Here is a 15,757-nt window from a genome sequence, read left to right on the forward strand (position 1 = left end):
TGTTTGTATGTGTGGAACAGCAGGAGGGCCGCTGGTGGGTTGTGATGTGTATCGGAATAACCTGGAGAGTGCACTAAAGCACAAATTCCTTCCAGAATCTAGTTTCTGACCTAGTGGGTGTGGAGTGGACCTCAGAATTCTCACTGTTGCACGTTCCCAGGTGATGCTGGTTCAGAACAGAAATTACAGTGAGAACCACTCATGTTGTGATTATTTCCCTCACCTATTTGCCAGCCACACTTCTTTTTGTGCTAACACTTTTTTTTTTTTTTGAGGACACAGCCTTCCTTCACAAGGTCAGGAATTGGTTTTGTTTACCCTGGACCCAGTGTCTAGAATAGAGCTTGGCACAGAGCATGTTTTTGGATGTGGCTGACATCTTCCTCCTATCCAGCCTCTACTCCAAAGATGACCCAAGCAAGACATGGGCTTACATGTCAGTCACAGGCTTTGGATGAGGCTTAGCATCTGATCCAATTTCATGCAATAAGCATAAACCTTGAGAGCTTAGCAAGAGCTAGTGAGAAAGCAGCAATCTCTTTGTAGAAGTTTTTAAGTTGGTACAGTGTCAGCCTAAAGCATCTAAGGTAGTCTTGCTGCAACCAGGAAAGAAGCTGCATTGGAAGGAGGCCAACAGAGGAAGGAGAAAACAGGGAGTGGGAAGGAAGATAGATAGACAGACAGATAGGTAGGTAGGTAGATAGATAAATATATAGGTAGATGATAGATAGGTAGGCAGATAGATAGATAGATAGATAGATAGATAGGTAGATAGATAGATAGATATAGATAGATGTAGGTGGATGGATAGATACATAGACTGACTCTTCAGAAAGTTTTTTGGAAAAGCTATCTGCCTACTTATAAAGTTCAGGCTAAAAACCCCTGATCTGTAGGAGTATCTTTAGATTGCTTTGAATTTCCACAGGTGGCCAAATCTCACACTTATTTTTGGCATTGTCTTTAGTGATAATGGCAGCCTAAGTCAATTCGGCTACTTGCCTACGTACCTACCAGTCCATTTTGTGTTTCAATCCCTCTGTACCCAACAGGACAGAGGGATTACCAAAGGACTCCTGGGTCTTGGCCTGCAGATGCCCTGGACCAGATGCCTCAATGCCAGGTCTGGCATGGGGCACCAGTATGACTGCTATGTCTTTCAGGTTATCCACTGCCCTGAGTCACACTGGGCTGTGACCACAGGCACCCACTTGTCTTTTCTATCAACACACACAAGTCCCATTTCTTGCTATGGAAACACTGTTTTCAGATTGCATGGAGCAGAAGTTTTCTAGATCACAGTATTTCTCCATATTTCTTAGTGACAGCCCAGGTCAGAGATACAAGGGATAGCAACTTGACCCAAGCTTGGGCCTCGAGCTCTTTGAGCACCTTTATTCTGTGTCAAGTACATTCAGGTCACCCATTCCCCAGCTTCCCAGTGATACTCCCAGGCTCAGAGAGGCTGAGTGCATGGCTCCTAGTGAGCGCAGGGGACTGGCCCCACCTGTTCCACCCCCCACTGCAGCCACTATAGATTCAGAAACTCAGCAAAGGACTCCTCTGTGAAGCCAGGGCAGAGACGCATAGGCTGTAGTTGTCCACTGTCTGGGAAGAGTCCAGCTGTGTGTGGAGTTTAGGAAGCAGCTAACCACAGGCATCTTTGTTTTCTCCAACTCTAACAACTGGTTCCCCCACTCATTCTTCTCTTCCTGTTGTTGTTGTTATTGTTATTTGGAGATGGGAGTCTCACTGTGTTGCCCAGGCTGATCTTGTACCTTTGTACATACATGATAGTCTCATTTCAGCCTCGCACGTGGCTGGGATGACAACGTGTGCCACCATGCCTGGTATTCATTTCCGTTATGCTCTATGATTGCTAAGTACACGTTCCTTAATTACCATCTTCCCGGTGTTGATTTCTGATCTCCGATCTGCTTGCCTGCTGGCACCAGGATGGTCCATAAATTTCTCCAAGGAACCCAGCCCTGCCTTCCCTTTGGGGCTATGGCTTAACCTCATACAATTCTTGCCAGGCATCGGTCACTTATTCCACAAATAATCTGGCCTTTAAACAGTTCTCAGGCAGAGCTCCTGGCTCTAGGACATGACCCCTTGTTCTAGTCCTTTGGCCCTGCTGCCAAGGTTTAAGCTGGTCCCTGTGACAAGTAGGAGAGCAGGGTATATAAATGGGAATCTATCTAGGAAGTAAGACTTTAATCAAACACGTTCTCTGACCAAAGACAAAGAAGAGCTGGGTGAATTCTAGAAGCAGTGGGTTCAATTTTCCATGATGGACAAAGAGACTTGAGCTAGAGCCAAGCCTGGACATGAGACACAGGTTTCTTCTTTATGTGGAAGGAGACATGGAGACAATAGTTACCACTGAGCAGAAGCACTGGAGACTTGATCTGTATGTTTTTTCTGAATCTAATTTCTAGAGCTTCAAGTATGCCTTTTTCAAAACTGTGCAATCTATGTGTGTGACTAGTCCCAGACGATAGTTTATTTTAATGGTAATAACTATAGCATGGCCGCCAACATTATACACAGGAATCCCTTCTAGTCAGTCATCTTTGTTTGATTTAGCCATTGCTAATCTTGTGGGTAGCACTATCTATCGAGAGCTGGCTATAGGACCCCATGGAGGCAACCACAGTAAGCTCAACCCACAGGGCTCCAGCAACTGCCTTGTAAATACGTTTCCCTGCTCCGGCCCACCCAGCACCTTCTTGCTTCTTTCTGGTTTTCTCACTTAACCCTAAAGGAGTTAAACACCACTTCACCCTCCAACACCCTCTTCAGGAAAAGGCCTCAGTTCCTCCTCTGGTTTGGGCCAGGCTCAAGGCAGTGGGTGACCTAGGCAAATTGTAGGGTAGCATGGAGGACTTGGTGTCTCCTCGGACTGGCCAGTGTTCACATTCTTCTGTGGGGACAGAGGTAGAGCTGTTGGTGGCAAGGACAGATTCCTGGAGATCCATGTTGAGCAGCCTCGGAGCTGAGCTCAGAGGAGGGAGCTATTTATCAAAGTGAAAGGTGGCTGCAACTAGAGTTGCTAAAAACAACCACCCCAGGTTCTATGCATTTCCAAAAATGCTCACTTGTAAGTAGGTCAAAGTGTTCCCAAAGGAGAGGAGAGAGAAATGCAAGTCTATCACTTGGACTGAGTTCCCATTTAGGTAGGGATCTACTTGCTAAGTGTCCAAGGGTGGGCATTTAATTCCAACTGTCAGAGCCACCTCCACTCCCATGGGCAGAAGCAGCAGTCCATGGCTTCCTGGGCACCAACAGTGATGCTCTGATGTGTCAGGTAGAAAGGCAGTTTTGTAGGGATGCAATTCAGGTTAGTTTACTCAAGGTTTCCACTGTGGATTGGAGGACCTCACCTCATATTTCATTCTAAATAAATGAGGGGTGCTTAGTTTCATGTCCCCAGAGACAGGCCAGCATGAGACATCATTCCCCACTCCCATCTTGAGGTCTTTCCGCTAAGGCTTGAGCTAGTTCCTTCCACATGCTGAGGGTTTCCATTGCTGTGAAAAGACACCATGATCACTCTTACAAAGGAAGACATTTAATTGGGGTGGTTTGCTTACTGTTCAGAGGTTCAGTTCATTATCATCATGTTGGGTCATGGTGTGCAGGCAGACATGGTGCTGGAGAAGTAACTGAGAGTCCTACATCTTGCAGGCAACAGGAAGCGGTCTCAGTATCACACAGAGAAAAGCTTGAGCGAAAGAGATCTCAAAGCTTGCCTCCACGGTGACACACTTCTTCCACCAAGGCCACACCTACTCCAACAAGGCCACACCTCCCAATAGTGCCACTCCCTATGGGGGGCCATTTTCTTTCAAACCACCACACTGGCCCTTTCCATAGTCACTCCATAGGGGTCTTCAGTGCATGACTTCCCCTTCCTCCCTGTAAATATTTACTGAGAACTTACAAGCCAGTCACTGTGCTAGATGCTGGGGATCAAGCAATGATCAAAACAGACAAGAATCCCTGCACCCGTAGGAGGAGTTTACAGGAAGGGCCAAAGGAGGAAAAGATGATGAACACTGATTGACGTGTCTGGTACGGATGAAGGACAGGGAAGAAACCAAGGCAGGGAATGAAGTGCACAGTGAGCTGGGGAGGATGGGACGTGTCCCATCAGGTCAAGCACATGCAGACATGAAGGCAGTGAGATGTAGCCATCAGGGAACCTGGGGAAGCTAGGTGTTCCAGAAGGAAGAGCAAACGACTGGGCCCCTGAGGTTGAGCATCATTGGCTTCTAGTGAGAAGCTCGGTCAGGCTGGTCAGGGAGTGGCAGGATGAGGTAGGCAGCATGGCAACTCCACCAAGTGGCGCCCTAATACCCAGAACCCATTCACATGCCACCTCATAAGGTATGGCTTGGCAGACATGACTCAGTTAAGGATTTTGACATAGGGAGGCTGTCCTGGGTTCTCTGGGCAGTCACAGTGTCGTCACAGGCTTCCTTAAAGGCAAAAGACCTTCTGTGTGGCTCACGGAGAGGTGACTAGGAAGGAGGATCAGAGGCACATGGCACTGGGCTTTGGAGATGTAGGAAGGGAACACAAGCCAAGGAACCCTGGTGGCTACAGAAGCTAGACCGGCAGAAACAGCTTCTTTCGTGGAGCTTCTGAGAGGATGACCCACCTCACACATCAACGTTAGCCCGGCACAGCTCACGTTGGATTTCTATTCTATGGAACAGCAGGTTAATAAACTTGTGCCGTCTGAAGCAATGACGTTTCCGACCTGTGTCAGCAGTATCAGGAATCTAACATACAGGCTCCTGAGCTGTCTCGAGTCTCTCTGAAGCCCTAGAAAGAACTTTGCTCCTGTTCAAAGTGACACAGAGGAATACATAGGAAGAAGGGTCTTTATTCTGCCTCTGGGCATTATCACCTCTGGGCTGCTGTGTAGGAGGCCAGCACTTAAGTGTCCTGTGGCTTACAGGGCCATGTGGAAACTAAGGTGAGGCACACAGTATCTATCAGAGGTGGTTTCTTGAGGTGGGCTGTAGACCGCGTTGAGAAAACTAGACCACTCCTTCCCATTGCAATGCCACAAGCGGGGGAAGGCAGGCTGTGTAGTGTCTACGTGGAGGGCAGAGGGCTGCTATTGAAAATGGCCACAGTTGGTTCCCAGCTCCAAATCTTCAGATGTAGGTGTAGTTCCCAGCCCTCATCCCAGGAGAGGATAGAAACCATGCCAGCAGACCACACCCGGTCCAAATGCAGAGAACAATTCACGGTGGAGTGCCCAGCTCTAACCGACACATCTACAACCTAACTCCTGTCCCTAAGGCTCCGGGAATGTCCTGGAGGGGTGTAAGAGCCAGAGGCCTGGAAATGTGATGTGAGGGTGTGTCTCCATGAAAGGCAGAGAAGCTACACCCATGGTACCACAACAACATGGCTGCCTCACCAGGACCGGAGAGCAACACAAACAAGACATGCTAATGCAGAAAAGGGGAACCCCGAGGAACCCCACCTGTGAACGAAGAGCTAAAGGTCACTAAGAACTGCTGAGAGGGGGCGAGATTCTTCCACATTACCAAGTGCTCAGCCTTTGCTGTATCTATGTATTTGTGCATCTGTACCTTTAGTAATAATATAAAAGAAAAAGAGGCCATGAATTCAAGAGGGAATAAGAGGAGAGGATATAGAGGGGGTGAGAGGGAGAAAGGAGAAGAGGGGAAATGATGTAATTATATTTTAATAAAAATAAAAAGTATTCATAAAATAAAGCAAAGATGACCACAGCTGACAACATAAAGACGTCTATGCATGTTCCCAGGACTAAGCTAAGGCTCAATGAGGAGCTGTTCTCAAGGGCGGGCAGGGAGAAGGGTACTGACCACTCTGTCCCGCAGGGAGCGTCAGAGTCCCACTGCCTACACCTCTCCAAGCTGCTCCAACCAAGGCCTGGGGGCCTGAGATGCTCATGCCTCCCCTGAGCAGTGAGGACAGGCTCATCCCCGCTGCCCAGACCACTGCACACCTTTTCCTCTTTCTAAGCCACAGTCAGTGTTCCTGGGTTTCTTTCTTCCTTTAGGGTGCAGTCCTTCATAGAGCCAAGCTAGGGGCAATTGTGACGTTTCCTCTCTGGGGGACACTGTTGGCTACCCCTTCCCTGCCAGCTTAAGCTTCTTCTGGGAGCCCTTCTTCTCTGGACCAGATCCCTGGTGCTCACTGCCATGCTGAGCTCACCAGTTGTCTCAGGAGGCCACACACATCATACCACACCTCCCTGCTATTTGCTCTCTGGACAGTGAGGGATATTATCATCACCATGCAGATGTATTTACATTAGGGGCAACAGGTACTGATGGAATTGGTGTTAGGCAGAAGGTAAGTCACAGAATGTGGGAAACCTCTTGACCTCCATGGGGGCTGCCAAGGAGAGAAGTGCATGCCTGGGACAGCCCTGTGCCTCCTGATGGAGACAGAATATACTGAAGCCATGAAAGCAAGGGTACTTAGGAGGGATATCCTGGGCCTACTTGGCTGTGTGTTCTAGGTCATACATCTCACTGGTAGCTACTTATTTAGAACACAAAGGGCTTGGACTCTTTTGCAAAGACCATGTCAAGTCAAAACCCTTTCTGCATGTTGGAGGATGACAGAAAGGACCTCTCATAGACCAGAAACCAAAGCAGGGAGAGAGAGAGAGAGAGAGAGAGAGAGAGAGAGAGACAGAGAGAGAGAGAGAGAGACAGAGAGAGAGAGAGAGAGAGAGAGAGAGAGAGAGAGAGAGAGAGAGAGAGAGAGAGCGAGCATCGAATAACACAATATTGAAAATCCTTAAGATGAAACCAGAAACAGAACCCTGGCTTCTCAGACAGCCCCTAAGAGGGTTCAGGCTAGACACACCTTAGACTTGGCCTGATAGAGGTCAGAGAAAGCACCATGGCAGAAGGGAAATCCATTTTAACAGTGTGCTTCTAGTGTGTGGCCTGCATGCTGAGAACTCTACTGTGTGAGACATGGATGCTGATAATGCATCACTTACTCTTGAAGTATCTCAAGGTCACAAGCTGGTCAGTGGCCGAGGCAGGACCCAGACTTGTATTGTTTACCAAGATTCTTAGCCATCCAACACCTCTCACCATCTCTTCTTATTGCCTGCTACACATCCTGGGAAAGCCTCTGGTCACTGTTGTATTCTCAAGGGAGAGCCTGTGCACACAGCAGTAAGACCAATCTCACAGTTGAAAAGACACCATTACTTTATATTGCTTCCCTCAAATCATCTAGGAACTCTGGGAGCCATTGTCACGGACACAAAAACAGCCCAAGAAGACAAGTGACTTTCCACTTAAAATAAACACTCTCTCTCATTCCACATCACCTTTTGGAGTCCACCGACTCTTTGAGGACCAGTTCCTCCTGTTTCCACAGAGTACCCTTTTAAGGACAAGACAAGCTGATCATAACACATTAGCATGTCTTGTAAATGGTAGTGTATGTCCATAATCCCAAGACTTGGGAGGCAGAAGCAGGAGGATAAGGAGTTTAAAGCCAGCCTCTACAACAGGGCAAATTTAAGGCTAGCCTAGGCTAGTAAGACCCTGTCTCAAAAGACAAAAACAAAACCAGAAACATACAAAACATGCTGATCATCAGTCATTTTTGACTACAAAAGTGGAAAGTTTGTGTGGTCTGATTGGATAAACTGCACCTCAAAGCGAAGATACTTGTTCTATGTTTGGTACACTTTACGTAAGTAATTTAGGCTAATGACTTCAGATCACCACAGGTACTTATCTAGTCTGGAGAAAGAAAACAGACATTTTTTTAGAATTCCCAGAGGCAATTCAGGAAGACTGATGAGGATAATAAAAATGGCCACTTCAGCCCGCACAGCAGAGGAAGGTCTGTTAGGAGGAAGCAGTCAAACTGGAGCAGACATTCAGAGTGGAAGGTCCTTGCCTCGAAGCCCTTTGTCTAGAGGATGTCAGGTCAGAGGTTTGTGAGTGAGAGTCCAGTCCTCGTCCAGGTTAAGACTGGGCAGCAGAGTCCCCATCCCAGGGTATCAAACAGGACCACTAATTCACAAACACAAACAACCACTTTAGAGAAGTTAGGAGGGCCGGGTTTACATGTTTTATTTGAAGTGTCTGATAAAGGATTCAGGGAGAAACTGCTAGGTTCGTACGCCTTAAGAGAGTAGTTTTCCACATTTTAAAAATATTTTATTTTATGTGTAAGGGCGTTTTGCCTGCAATGTAGGCATGTGCACCATGTGTGTGCCTGGTATCTGCGGAGTTCAGAAGAAGGTGTTAGATCCCCTGACACTGAAATCACAGGTGGTTGTAAGTCACTATGGGGTGTGAGGAACCACACATGGGTCCTCTGCAAGAGCAATAAGCACTCTTAACCACTGAGCCATCTCTCAAGGCCCCTAACATCCAAGTTTTATATGTAACACATAGTATTTCATTCCAGAAAAAAGATTAGAAGTAGATGGCAGACAGAGTGTGAGAATGGTTGGGTGGGGGATGGGAAGGGAAAGCTGATCGGGGCTGGGCAGGAAGCAAGTATCAAGATTTGAGTGCTAAGTATGAGGAATGTCCTAGGGTTGGAACTGCATGCAAGTCCAACAGACTTCTGGAAGCATATGCCACAGTCTCTGGGGGTCTCCCTGTCAAGCTTGGCTCACCTCCTGTCAGGACACTGCCCTGTATTAGAGAAGAGAGTCAAGCCCATCATCTGCAATTTTAGGATTCCAGAAGCTCAATTAAACATAATCAAGAACCACATACAGATTTTATTCTATTATTTAAAAAAAGGGGGGCGGGGAATTTAATTCTAACTTTTTCTTTTTTTTTTTCCGGTTTTTTTTTTTTTTTTGTTTGAGATAAGGTTTCTCTGTATAACCCTGGCTGTTCTGGAACTCGCTCTGTAGACCAGGCTGGCCTCGAATTCAGAGATCCTCCTGCCTCTGTCTCTCGAGTGCTGGAATTAAAGGCGTGCAACACCATACCTGGCTCAATTACTATATTTCTTATTCAATGCATTTGTTTCAGGTACCGAGAGTACAGTGGTTTGTTTGTTTGTTTGTTTGTTTGTTGGGGAAAGGATCTCTGTGTGGCCCCAGCTGGACAGAATTTGCTGTGTAGCCAAGACTGCCCAGGGCTGCTGATCTTCCTGCATCCATCTCCCAAGTGCTGAATGTGAGCATCTAGCCCAACAGACTGATTAAAACCCACACATTTTACTGTTTCCGTCGTAGGTGTACTATAACGGCAATGCTATTATGGAATGAAACTGTATGGGTATAGTGTAGGGATCCTCTCTGTCTTCCTCATTCATCACACTCCCAAGACTCCATGGGGCAATGGGCTCTGAATTTACTTGTAGCTTACACGAAGAGGGAGAGGTTGGAGAACAGCCTGCTGCAGTTTGTAACCAGCTCCATGCCTGAAAGGAACTGTTTTGACAATGTTCATTTTCCATGCCTTTTTAGTTTCTTATGGCTTTAGGCATGGCAGAGCAATCTAAAACCCAAGGCTCCTGCTCTTAATGCAGAATTATACTAAAAAGCGTGTGTGTGTGTGTGTGTGTGTGTGTGTGTGTGTGTGTGTGTGTGTGATATCAGACCTTTAGAGGATTGATTCTTCTAATGGGCAGAGGGACATTAATTCTCTGGATTGGATAGCAATGGAACCAAGAAAGGGACCCTGAACTTTTGGGTGTTTGGTGCCTGGGATTTTAGTAGTGGGATGTGCTGTCTGTTGGACAGGCTGCAGCAACTTTGAGGCTAGATTGGCTCCTGTCAGAGGCAGAGAAACACTGTCTTGCTGTGGGATGCCTTTCTGTATGCTGTGAATATATTCTGTCCCCACTGGTTAGTAAATAAAGCTGTTTTGGCCTATGGCAAGAAAGCTTACAGCCAGGCAGGAAATCCAAGTAGAGATACAGAGAGAAGAAGGGTAGAGTTGGAGGAGACGCCAGCCCGCCGCCCAAGGAGCAACATGCCAGCAGACTGGTAATGCCACAGCCATGTGACAAAACATAGATTAATAGAAATGGGCTAATTTAAGATGATAGAGCTAGCTAGCAAGAAACATAAGCCATAGGCCGTACAGTTTGTAAATAATATTAAGGCTCGGAATGATTATTTTATAAGCAGCTGAGGGACCGCAGGGCCGGGTGGGACTGGAGGAACTTGGGACCACGAGGCCAGACAGGACTTGAGAAAACTTTCAACTACACTGCCTATTGTCTAGAGTACTGCACAAGACTGTTCTGCCCGAGACTTCATAGCAGGCCAAGTGCCGTGTGACAGTTAATACTGATGTCAACTGGACAGGCTCTGGCATCACTGTAGAAACAAGCATCAGGTCCTGTCTGTAAGGGATCATCTTGACGTTAGGCTAACAGAGGTGGGAGACCCACCCTAACTGTGGATAATGCTAATTCACATGCTGGGGTCCTGGACTAGATAAAAAAGGAGACAGAGCAAGCTGAGCACCAGCATGCACAGTTCTTCACGTCTAGGCTGTGCATGCCATGTAAACAGTGGTCTCGGGTTCCCTCCCACTGCCCCGGCTTTCCCACATGACGACTGGGGAGCTGCTTTTATCAGGCAAACACACAGGACAAAGTCTACCTCTGGCCGCTGCTTTTCTTCCCAGGGAGGGAAGAGGTTGGTGCCAGAGGCGAGGAGAGTTGCGAAGGTACGCTGTGGTGTATTTTGTTTTGTTTAGAGACAGGGGCTCACTCTCCAGCCCAGGCTAGCCTCACAGAAAGATTTGTGTGATCTTTCTGTCTTTGCCTCCCAAGTGCCAGAACCTACAGGCCTGAGCCACTGTGTTTGGCTGGTGTGGCCTTTGTGACAGGGTCAGTGTCCTCCAATCCTCGTCCAAGGGGACCGGTCAACTCAGGGAGCCTCAGATGGAAGGCAAACTAAAGTATGAATTCTGATGCCTTCAGCCTTGGGAGGCCGTGGAGCAGAATGGAGGGCCAGACCCTGGGAACAGACAGTCTGTGAACACATCTGCGAGCACTATCTGAAAGCTTTGCCACCTACAGCAAGTCATCTATTCTCTACAAGACCGTTTCCTTGTCTATAAAATGAGCAAAATACACTTTATTGTCACTAAAAGCATCAGCCCTAAAGCCAGCCCAGAGTAAGACTCAATAAATGAAGGTTTTTGTTGTTGTTAAGTAGTCACAGATTTACACACTGATGTCAACTATCACAACCTTGCTCGGTGTCCTCAGGCCGTTGGTGGTATTTACCCACAGCCTGAGGAAGTGTCCTGAGGTCAGCTAGGTGATGACAGTGGAAACCGCCAGATAAGTCCAAGAGCTAGAACTGCCTGTGTCCAGCCAGGGCCACCAGGGCCACTGCCCTTTGCTCCAGGCTGTCCTGACATCCTGCGATTTGCATAACCCAGAGAGACACATCTCTTTACACTTCTTCCAAGACCCAGCCAGAAGGCGGCACACAGGCATACTTCAGATATCACGGTAAAGACAGACCTGGATTGGGTTTTGGAGCCTGGGCCCAAGGGTCCAGGGCTAACTTGAAACAATCGTCACTATTTTAAAGCACACACTGCTCTGGCATTAGGCACATTCACTTTAAAAGGTGTTTAACCTGAGAGAATAAGGAGTGTGTTCAGTATGTTGTACAAGCAAGACATCTCCAGAAGTTTCCCAACTTGTGAAACTGAAACTGTACCCACTGAACAATTTAATTGTCTGGTCCCCTCCTTTCCCTGGTCCCTGGAAATCACCATTCTGCCTTTTGCCTATGTAAAGCTGACTATTCAAAGTCTGTCATATAAGTGAAATAATGGAGCATTTGTCTCAGTGACTGGGTTATTTCACTTTACATAATTCCCCAGCGTCTGCCCATGATGTAATCTGATGTCAGATTTTCCTTCCTTTTTAAGCTTGAATGATATTCCAGTGTATGTGTGTCATACTTTGTATATTCATTTGTCCATGGACACCCGTGGCTGTCATGAACAATATTATGAACATGGGTGTGTAGATATGCTCGTATCCTTGCCTTCAATTCATGTTGAAATACTCCTACAAGTGGGACTACAGGATCATATGTTTTTACACACACACACACACACACACACACGCATATATATAGTTTGAAATTCCCTACAGTGTTTTCCATAGCTCTGGAGACATTTTACATTCCAACCAGCTACCCAGCAGTGTTCCAACTTCTGTACATCCTTATAGATAATCTGTGATTTTCTGAGGCGTGTCCACATTAACTAAGAGTCATTCTAATGGGTCGGAATGGTATGACATTGAGGTATTGATTTGCATTTTCCTGAGCAGAGATATTAAATCTTTTCCATGCTCACTGGCACCTGAGTATCTTCTCTGGTGAAGCTTTTACCCAAGCCTTTTGCCCGTATGTTGGTCCAATTGTTTTGCCCTTCCTTGCTGAGCTCTATGTCTTGCTACATCTGGATGGAATGCACAACTGCCTTCCATCACCTTTTTCAGTATCCCAAGCCTCACATCTGGGGATGCTAAACCCATAACCCACAGAGCATCAGAATCATCAAGGAACTTCAAATACTGGGGAGGCACATGCCTGAATTTGGGTCTAGGGTGGGGCATGTTATTAAAGAACCAAATAGAATACCTCTGCATTTCAGGAGTTGGAAATCACTATCAAGTCTTTGTCCTTCATGGGGTATTGCCCACGATTACCTGCTGCTGAGAAAGCAAGAGGGGGCTATGGAGAGAAGATCAGATCTCAGAAGGCCCAACTCCAGAGAGAATCCTGAGAGGACAGGGTGAAGAAAGGGTGTGAAACGTGGGCCTGCCCCAATTTGGTTACAACCGATATTTCTTGACAACCCTATCATGAGTCACAACATGCCAAGTGTCAGAACAGCCCTCTCCTGTCCCAGAGGCCTTCCAGGAGAGGACGGGTAGAAAAAAATCCTAGGGCCTTCTAGAAGCCTGCAGGCTAAGTGTGCAGGTGGTGGTGGTAGTGGTGATGGGGGTGGGTCTTCTCTGCCCCATCTCCTTGTGGGTTGGGAGAGGCACTGTGCCTTCCTGTGACCCAGAATCTCTTTGGAAGACTGGGCTAGTGCAGTAGTTCTTAACCCAGGCTGTACCTTAGATTCACTTCTCATGCCACCTACAGGGATTCTGACTTGAACTGTTCTGGGTGGGTTCTGGGTACTGTCACACTGGAAGGCTCGCACCTTACTTTAATGTGCACACTGGGTGAAGACCTGTTCTAGCGGCTCCCTGAATTCCCTCCTTGATGTTCTGTAGTCCCCGTGGCCCCCGTTTCTGGTCCAATTATCCATACAGCATTTAGCACACCATAGACAGTCCCGACTTCACATAGCCTGTGAGGCATGGACTTGCACCAACCCAAAAAGGTTAATAGGGCTAGTTCCTTTGTCCTGGGAACTGAAGTGGAAATCAATTCTGGTTTTCTGACCTCCACGTTCCCAGATGGGGCTGTCCTCTCCTACGCCACAATGCCAGAGGAAGGCATTCTGGGTAACTTCTAATATAGAGTGCCCAAAGAAGAAAAGCCACAGCTGGTAGAAGAAAAGGCCAGGTTGCCAGTAGGCAGCCATCTGGGATGTGAGCAGGAGCAGCCCACTAGGTCTCTGCTGCTTCCAAACACGGTGTTATTCAGGGCACCAGAGGTGCTCTGTAGTGACTTAGACCCTAACTGCTGGGAGCAGGGCATGCACGTGGTCACAGTCATATTCATCTCCCCCTGCCTCATCTCACTTTGCTGTCCAGGCAGTTCTGAATTTGTGGCAACCTTCCTGCCCCAGCCTCCTGGGAGCTGGGAATGCAGGATGCAACCCTCCAAGCTTGGCTGGGCACCCCCGTTTTCTAGCTCAGCTGGGAATGAGAATGGCTTTCCCGGGTTGCGGCTTTGTAGGCCCAACTAGCCGGCCTATGCTTGGAAAGAAAGGCCAATCTGCAAAGAAAGAGCCACCCAAACCTGGTGATGTGGACTGGTGCTCACTTCCGGAAGCCCTTCTGACCGGTACAGTTGCCTAAGAAAGTTCTGCAACAGTTTGCCTCACTCTTTTCTTCCCGCTTTTCCATTCTGGTCCTCACCTCCCGTTGTTAGCTCTATCTCCCTCTAATCTACCCTGAAGGATTTCTACCCCGAATGCCTCCACCTCTAACGGTCGCAGATGGCGTCATTACCCTCCGATTCTCCATCTTTGGTTGGATGTAGTGGGCCCAGCTATGAGAGCATGCACAGATCACCCAGCCACAGACCGGCAAGGGGAGGTCTAGGCCCCCCTAGTCTCAGTAATGAAGCTGAGGCCCTCCTCAGTGAAAACAACCCATACCTGGGACCTATGGAAAGCTGGCTTTCCCCAGCCCTTCTCCCTTCCCCTGTCTGCACTCTATGGTCTCTGGCTGGATTTGTGGGAGTTTGTAGGCACTCTGCTGGGCAATCTGTGATGAATGAAATAGAAGTAACAACTTACAATAACAAAGGTGTGCTAAGTGCCGGGATCTGGTGTGTGTGCACATGTGCATGTGTGCATGTACATGTGTTTTAACCTATTCCTTCATTTTAACCTCACAATAATCCATCCTCCATGGGCCCCACTTTCCCCCCACTTAACTCAAAGCAGACCTATTCACTAAGTTCCTGATTTTAGTCTCTCTTTACACCAAGAATTTCAGAGGGTTATAGGTGCCGATTCTTCAAAGGACTGGGAAGCTGCAATTACAAATCCTACACAACTTCCCGGCAATCTCTCCAAGGTCCTCAGAGAAAAGAGGGGAGGAAGCTAAACCAAAGATGAGGGATGCAGAGGAATCTAGGTTTTAGTATGTATTACAGGATGGATGGAAACCCCCAGGCTGGATGAAGAGATGGGCAGCCCAAACATGGCAGTCCACTATTGCCATCTAGTGTTCAGAAGTAGTTATGTCATGGTTGGCAGCATGCCAAGATGGAATGCTCAAGCACTTAAAGTTATTAGCTATCAGGCAGCCCGTCCCGGGTCGCATGCATTGATGGTGTCCCCATGCTAATATCTGACCATTTATGCACCTTAGCTCCAGACTAAGACTTGGTTTTCTGTTAGTCTCGGGGCCTCAGTTTCCTCAATGTAAAAGGCATGAGTTCAAGGCCACACTGGCTTTGGAAACCTGTGTTCTCAGACTCCACTGTGTATCAGCCACCTGGAGAGCAAGCTGGTGTGGTCACCTGCTGAGCAGGTGGATGGGGCCTGAGCATCTGTGTGTATTGTTAACCTGTTTCCAGGGCACATGGACTGATGCTGTTGGGCTGGAGACCACTCCTGGAGAGCTACTGCATTTGACCTCCCTGGCATCAGTAAGTAAAAGGCACATGGAGAGAACACAGATTATACAGAAAACAGGCCAAGGCCTGGATAATGGGTGTATGGTGTTGGCTCTTCTTGGTTGTCAACTTCACTATATCTAGAATTAACTAAAATCCAAAAATGGAGGGAACATCTGTGATGGATTATTTGCTAAATTTGAAGTAGGAAAATCCACTTATAATCTGGATCTGTGAGGTAGGAAAACACACCTTTAACTCAGATCTTCTTCTTCTTCTTTTTTTGTTTTTGAGACAGGGTTTCTCTGTGTAGCTTTGCGCCTTTCCTGGAACTCACTCTGTAGTCAAGGCTGGCCTCGAACTCACAGAGATCTGCCTGCCTCTGCCTCCTGAGTGCTGGGATTAAAGGCGTGTGCAACCACCACCCGGCTAACTCAGATCTTTTAA

At 47.5% G+C, this 15,757-nt stretch overlaps 1 protein-coding gene across 28 annotated transcripts in view; it reads right to left on the reverse strand.

Moving 5' to 3' along the window:
- Window positions 1–15,757, reverse strand: part of Kalrn (kalirin RhoGEF kinase) — a 605,995-nt gene that overhangs the window by 121,771 nt on the left and 468,467 nt on the right. The window lies entirely within an intron of this gene.

The sequence above is a fragment of the Peromyscus maniculatus genome, chromosome 12 (genome assembly GCF_049852395.1).
Source record: "Peromyscus maniculatus bairdii isolate BWxNUB_F1_BW_parent chromosome 12, HU_Pman_BW_mat_3.1, whole genome shotgun sequence".
NCBI classification, from domain to species: Eukaryota; Metazoa; Chordata; class Mammalia; order Rodentia; family Cricetidae; genus Peromyscus; species Peromyscus maniculatus.